This window comes from Papio anubis, chromosome 9 (genome assembly GCF_008728515.1).
Source record: "Papio anubis isolate 15944 chromosome 9, Panubis1.0, whole genome shotgun sequence".
NCBI lineage: Eukaryota > Metazoa > Chordata > Mammalia > Primates > Cercopithecidae > Papio > Papio anubis.
In genome coordinates this window covers 62,081,601-62,089,052 of record NC_044984.1, presented here as the reverse complement: position 1 = coordinate 62,089,052, position 7,452 = coordinate 62,081,601, and positions in this window count along the sequence as shown.

The following is a 7,452-nucleotide window of genomic DNA, read 5'->3' as shown; positions in this document are numbered from 1 at the left end:
ATTTCTCATTTACCTTATATTCTTTTTTTCTTGTTCTCCATCTGCTTTGAATTACCTTACATTCTTAATAATACTTTCATGTACACATTTCTCATCTCGTGACTTAAATCCTTAAAATTAGAGTGTTACCCTTCCCACTATGTTGCAATATATCTAGCACATTACCTTGCCCAGAATATTTTATGCTCAATAAAAACCTGTTACTGAATTGACTTTTAACAAGCAAAAAGAACCAGGCAGCCTTTAAACTTAGCAATAGACATATAGATCCAGCTCCCTAGTTCAATTATTTCTTCTTCCTAATAGAAATCTCCCCTTGCTCATTATCTCCCAAGAGTTGTTCATGAAGACATATTGGTAATTCATCTGTACTTAATCAAATGGTTAGATTTTGGACCTAATTAAATAGTAAGAAGCAGTGAAAATACATGACTTGGCTAATATTTTGAGTAAAAATCTGGACAAGATACAAAAACTAAAGCAGAAATACAAATTTCATTATGGAAGCTGAATACAGTAAAGGAAACAAGACCTCTCCAATTGCAAAAAGATGTTTTCGGCACTTTCTCTATTTTAATAATAGGAATCACCATTGTGCCTATCCACTCAAACTATAGATTTTTCAGCATCTTCTAGGTCTAACCCAGCACTCACACATGAATGTTATGAGTTCCACTGTTCAACACTATACTATTAAATTTGTATTCTCTCTGAAAAATGATTATATCAGATTTAGTAGCAGAACTTTTAGAATGATTTCTTAACTACAATCTCGGTGATCTAGCACTTTGATTAATAATTTCTTAACAGAATTGTGACCACTTTGAAGATATCTTGAGGACATCTGAAATTTCTCTACAAACAAAGTTCAGTAATTCTGACGGTAATAGGTACCATTAATGAAAAATGTAATGTCCTGATTTAGACATTTACTGTGGTTTGAATGTTTTTCCCCTCCAAAATTCAAGCTGAAACTTAATCCCCAGTGTAATCGTATTAATAAATGGGGCCTTTAAGAAGTGATTGGGTCATGAGGGTTCTGCTCTCATGAATGGACTAATCCATTCATGAATTACTGGATTAATGGGTTAATGGATTAATGGGTTATCATAGGCTTGGGTTAGTTATCAGAGGGTAGGTCTGGTATGAAAGTCAGTTTGTCTCTCTGTGGTGCTTTCTGTCAGTTATGACACAGCACAATGCCCTCACCAGAAGCAACCAGAGGCAGACCCTCGACCTTGGACTTCCCAGCATCCAGAACTGTAAGACATAAATTTCTTTTTTAAATCAATTACCTAGTGTCATGTGTTCTGTTACAGCAGCAGAAAATGGACAAAGACAATAGACAACCAAAAGCGATAAAAGAGGTCAATGTTTTCAAAAAAGTTATCTTCCAAAGAATGAGAATAAATAAATTCTTTACTAAAAAGCAGAAAGTTGAGGATCAATGTCTAGATGAAACCACCTTATTTCCCTCAATGGGAGCAGGAAAATTGGATCCACACTCTCCTATTAACCTTTCTCTAGGTTAGTGGAGATAATCAAGCCTGATTTAAGTGCTGAAAATGCATTACTCCCTATTTACTACTTGAGTAAACTTTGTTCTTATTTTATAAAAGCATTTGAGCCAAGGGTGACTTGGGCTTTAATAATGATTCAAGTCTCCAGGAACATTTAATGTCCGCTGGCCATCTTCAAGTCACTAGACTAAGGCAAGAATACTGCCAGAAGGTTCAAGACCCAAATTTTAGTTCTAAGCATTTCCAGGCCCATCCTTCCCTCTTGTTTTCAAATTAGGTAGATATTTAATTTTTGTGTAGACCAGCTTTAAGAACTAGGGGAGGTGGTAAAGGAGACAGGTAAAAGAAGGGTATTTCAAACACAACAGCATAAAAATGGTCTTGGCTTGACAGTGTCTATTTCTAAGGCATCGAATTAGAAAAAAAGGCTCGATCTGAAACTAGAGAATGAGGCCCCTGGTGGATTATAAATAATAAGGCCCTTCTTACCTAGCAAGCTTTTAGAAACAATATAATGTAGTGGCTGAGGATGCCGTAGGCCTGAGTCCAAATGCCAGTTCCACTCCTTGCTGTGTGACCTTGAGAGATTACCTAACTTTCCCAAGCTTCAGTTTTCACATCTATAAAATGACAGTGATAATAGTACTTACTCTGCAGGATGGCAGTGAAGATTAAATTATATAACCCATGTGAAAAAGCTAGGGAAGGACCTGGAATGTATTAAATATGCCGTAAATGCGAGCTACTGTGACAATTACTAGGGGAAGCCAGCCTCCTTTGGGCCCACTCTACAGCCTCTGGCCCAGAACTGTCAGCCCACCATGCAATTATTTACAGACAGAAAGGGCTGCTTCACTCATTTCTCACTTCCTTGCTTCATTTTGCTTCTAGAATGGTTTATGTCAAGGGTTTCATCCAAAGAGATGAAAATAATAATGTCTATTTACATAACATTATCCTTGTTTTCCTTCTTCCCTCAGAAATGCTCTGGTATTATCAAATTAGTCGCATTTTGAAGATGACATCCACTAGAACTAATCAAACTCAACAAGCTTTGTTCCTTGATATTACCCTGGATCCTCACCCATTAATGTAACAGCTGCAGTATTTTAAAGGAGACCGGGAACACTCCCACTGCAGACTGTCTGCACTTGGTGACTGCAATCATGATTATTTACTGAATACTAATATTCTGTATGTGTTCTGTGCTTTAGCTTTCTAATGCCAGTGCTCATTCATGGCAGAGAATAATAAATTGGCAGGGAGGAGAGTTGTCCCTGCTTAATCCAAAATCTAGTTCTCTCTAGTTGTCTGCTAATCTTTATAACATTAAACTCTTGCTAGACCAAATTTCTGAATAGATATAGTGAAATATAACCATTTAAATCTTAAACCTCCTGAGATATTGTGGTTGCTAATAAGATATATATCTCTGGTCTTCCTCCCGGTTTCCCGGCACACGACTCCTAGAACCTCTGGGGTCTCCAGAGTGATAATAGTGTCCCTGTGTGCTAATGACATGACCAGTAGCTGCCAGACCCTGGGTAGCTTCAGGATGGGCCTGCTCACTGAAAAGATCAAAACAGAATAAGAGGGTTAGGACTTTCAGCCCACACCCCAACCTTTGGGGAGGAGAAAGGTGCTGAAGGTTGAGTGGATCTGCAGTGGCCACTGATGGTAATCAATCATCTCTACATATAAAGTCTCCATAAAAACCCCAAAGGACAGGACTCAGAGAGCTTCCAAATAGCTAAACACCTGGAGGTTCCCTAAGGGTGGTGTGCATGGGGAAGGCATGGAAGCTCCCACCTCTTCCCCCAAACCTTACCCCACGCATCTCTTCCTTCTGGCTGTTCATCTGTGTCCTATATTATATTCTATATCAATAAAGCACTAAACATAAGTAAAGCATTTTCCTTAGTTCTGTGAGCTGCTCTAACAAATTAATCAAACCCAAGGAGGTGCCGTGGGTCAGAAGCACAGGTCACAACTTGTTCATGACTGGCATCTGAAGAGAGGGGTAATCCTGGGGGACTGAGCCATTAACCTCTGGTATCTGATGCTATCTCTAGGTAGATAATGTCATAATTGGATTGAATTAGAACATACCCAGTCGGTGTCCACAGGAGAATTCCTTGCAGAATTGCTTTGGTTGGTATGTGAGAAAAACACCCACACACCTGGTGTCAGAAGTATTGAGTGACCGCGAGAGTACAGAGTAGAGAGCAGTAAGCAACAGTTTGGTTTTTTCCTATATCCTTGTATCTCTTGAGCATCAAACTGGGATTTGAGCACTGCGTAATCTTCTATTTCTAACAATGAAGTGCTGTTTGAATTTTGTCACTAGGTCTGAAACATACATCTGATGATGTTCTGTACATCTAAACATCCTTTGTGTTTGAGATGTTACTGACCTTGTTATTTCTTTTGCTTACAAATGTCTCCAAAAAAACAGGAGTGAAATAAAATGTCCTTACCTCCTTCCCTTCCCTCTGGGTTGTAGCTCGATAATTCTAACAATGTCTGCATGACAAATGAAAACTTCAGTATTTATGTACTTTTTGTATGTGATAGAAAACAGATAAACATTTGGTATTATTTAGACTAAGGTTTCAGATGTTTGGCTGAAATTTCATCTTTATATTCTGCTTTTTATCTTAATATCTTGGTGGAATTCCATTTAGAGCCTATATTTATACATACCATTCAAGTGGTAGAAAAAAATAATTTAACACAAGACCACCAAATTGAAGTGCCTTTAAAAATTTTTTATATTCTGTTGAGAAAGGGTTTTACTTTTTCAAGCCAACTGCTGCCACTACTGCTAATGATTATTACTCTGCATTTTTTAATGCTGTCTAGCTTTATTTCTTTCTTCCAAGTGTAAAATGTGATATATGCTTCATATAAAAATTCAAATCGTGCAGAAAAGCACAAAGAAGACAGTAGAAATCACTTGAATTCCCCTTCTCTGAAGATAGCCACCATTTATTTATATTTTGCTGAAGACAAAGTCTTGTCTTGAAGGTAAGATTTACATTTTGCCTTGGAGACTTCTTTCTATGAACATGTACATGTAAAAGTGATTGTACATAATGTCCTAGAACTTGGCTTTTCTAGTCAACAATACTTTTGGACATTTTTCTATGCAAGTACATGTAGCTCTGCATCTGTGATTCTCATTATGTCCTTCTTCCTCTTCTAGATAAGAGTATGATGCATAAGTGGAATGACATGGAAACATGTATAAAAATAGAGAGACACCAGCATCATAATTCACAATATCATATATCCACTGTACTGATATGCTACATTTTTTTTTACCTTATTCCTTCATGGTTGGTGTTTGTTTTCAATAATTTATAATTAAAAGTTTGTTGGGTCCTTATTTCCCCCAAGTTTTTAAATTTTTAACCTAAATTAAAACTAAATTAAAAAGTAGTATAGATACTACTTTTATCTTTACCCTGACTCTTATCTATGGTCTGAAATACTTTACACTTGAGAAAGCAAATTCTGATAGTGCTGGATCTGTTCAATTCTAAACCCTTTGTTGGATGCCTTTAATCTATTAGAAAGGGAGTCTGCCATTCCTTGATAACATGTAAAACTACCTATATGAAGTAAAATCTTTATTAGAATATGAAGATTTGTTCTTAACTGACTTTCCTATCTAGCAAACAATTCAAGCTAATGGAAAATCAAGCATGCCAGTTTTATTTGGGAATTCTGATAAATTACACAAGCTTATGCAGTTTCCTTTTTATGTTGGTAAGCTCAAGATCTCTCAGGGCATGTGGTCACTCACCATTATATTCCAGTCCTCAAAAGTTAACACTTGAAATAAGATTCAGAAATTTACCTAAGTTATAGGATCAATCTGATTAGTTAGATCAAAATCCATTTTCAGAAAGGAAGGCAAAGAGACCTACTCGAAATTAGCATTTCAATTTATGTTTAGAAATATTCATTCTTTTGGACAAACTTCCATATATTTAGTCTGCCTTCCAGAGACAGAGGCAAGTATATTCACTCATTTATTCAGCCCACTGGGCTGTGATGTACACATCATTGTCCCAGCAGACACTGTATAATTAATGGCCCCAAAATACACAAAGGCCTTGGGGCTGGGCTAGCCTCAATGTTTTTAGTCTTTACCTGGTTGGTTGTTTGACTTGCTCTTGAGCCAAGTCCATTCTCTTTTCACAGCCATGCCTCTTTCCAGATGAGTCCAGAAGCTGAGTAGCGGCTCGAAATATATCTGACTTGAAGTGAGGAGAAGTCCGTTGAGCCAAGTCCATTCCCTGAGTGGAATCCCCAGGGAAGCTTGACATACATCTGAGAGTTGCTATAATATATTCACATCAAAATGGGGGCCATTTCACCAATCTCACAGAGTTTTTGTGAGTGCTAAATAATGTATATGAAAGACTTGGACACACTGAGGGCCTGTAGGAAGTGTTGTGCAGAGCTACTGTTTTCAGTGTCAAAGCAGAATAATAAAATTCCTTTCTGCTTGCTCTACGGAATGGTTCAAGTCACAAGAGAAAAATAATAAGTAAATCCATCCAGATCCATGTAACTCTCACCTAGCAGAGAGTTTTAAGACAATTATTTTCTTGAAAGCCAGACTCTCCTTTTTCTATTTTCAACACATTGAAAAATAAAAAATACTATGTAGAAAACCAAAAACAAGACACCTTCATTTAGATGCTTCACGGCAGTGGCTAATGTTTAGTTCCTGATTCTTACATCTGCCCTGGTTCTGAATCACATCTCATAGGTCCATGTATGGTGATTGCATGCCCTTTATTTAAGAAGAGAATCTTAAAAATCAAGGATGGAGAATCTGCAATCTTAGACGTGATTTTATCTTGCCCGTGGAGTGATGGTGCTTTGGCTACCTCCACCGATAATCAGAAAATCATTTCTCCTTGTAGGGAGTTGCTGCTGTGACTGTCTCATTCAGAAGAAAGCTTCTTGAGAAACAGATATTAGAGCTGCAAACAACATTGAATCAGCTAATGACTGTGGCAAAATATGTCTCTCATTCCACAGCCCCAAGGAATGAGAGAAGCAATAAGAGGTTATTTTTGACTAAGGTTCCTCTTATTACCTACCTACCTTTCCATATTTCCCATGTTTCTCCAAGTATTTCTGACATCTTAAAGTTTTCTATCTCCAGTTCAAATCCTTTCCTAATCCTGTGTCTCTCTTAACAGAGCACGTTGTAGATATAAATCATTTTAGTCATTAGACGCACATAATCTTAGAGGAAAAATCATCATAATCATTCATTCTGACCCTCTCCTTTTCAGATGAAGAGTGTCAGAACCAAAATTTATTTTATTTTATTTTATTTTATTTCATTTTTGAGATAGGATCTGGCTCTGTTGACCAGGCTGGAAGTGCAGCGGCATGATCATGGCTCACTGCAACCTCTGCCTCCCGGGCTCAAGTCATCCTCCCACCTCAGCCTCCCAAGTAGCTGGGACTACAGGCATCACCATGCCTGGCTAATTTTTGTATTTTTTGTAGAGATGGGGTTTCACCATGTTGCCCAGGCTGATCTTGAACTCCTGAGCTCAAGTACTCCACCTGCCTCAGCCTCCCAAAGTTCTAGGATTACAGATGTGAGCCATCACTCCTGGCCCAGAACCAAAATTAAAATCAGATCCTGGGACCTCCAGTCCAAAGCGTTTCAAATTTGCTGTATTTATGAAGTAAATGTTAGGTGAGCTAACCATTTCCTGTTCGTCTAGGGAAGAAAAGAAAAGACAGAAAGGCCTCTCTGCTTGCCCTGTGGCGTCATGCCTCATCTAGGACAGTGTGTCCAGCCTCCCACAATTCATGTCCACTCCAGCAGTTGGACACTTTTATTGATGGGCTAAATCTACACCTGAATAAAAAGTGGAGAAATTCAACCAAGCGA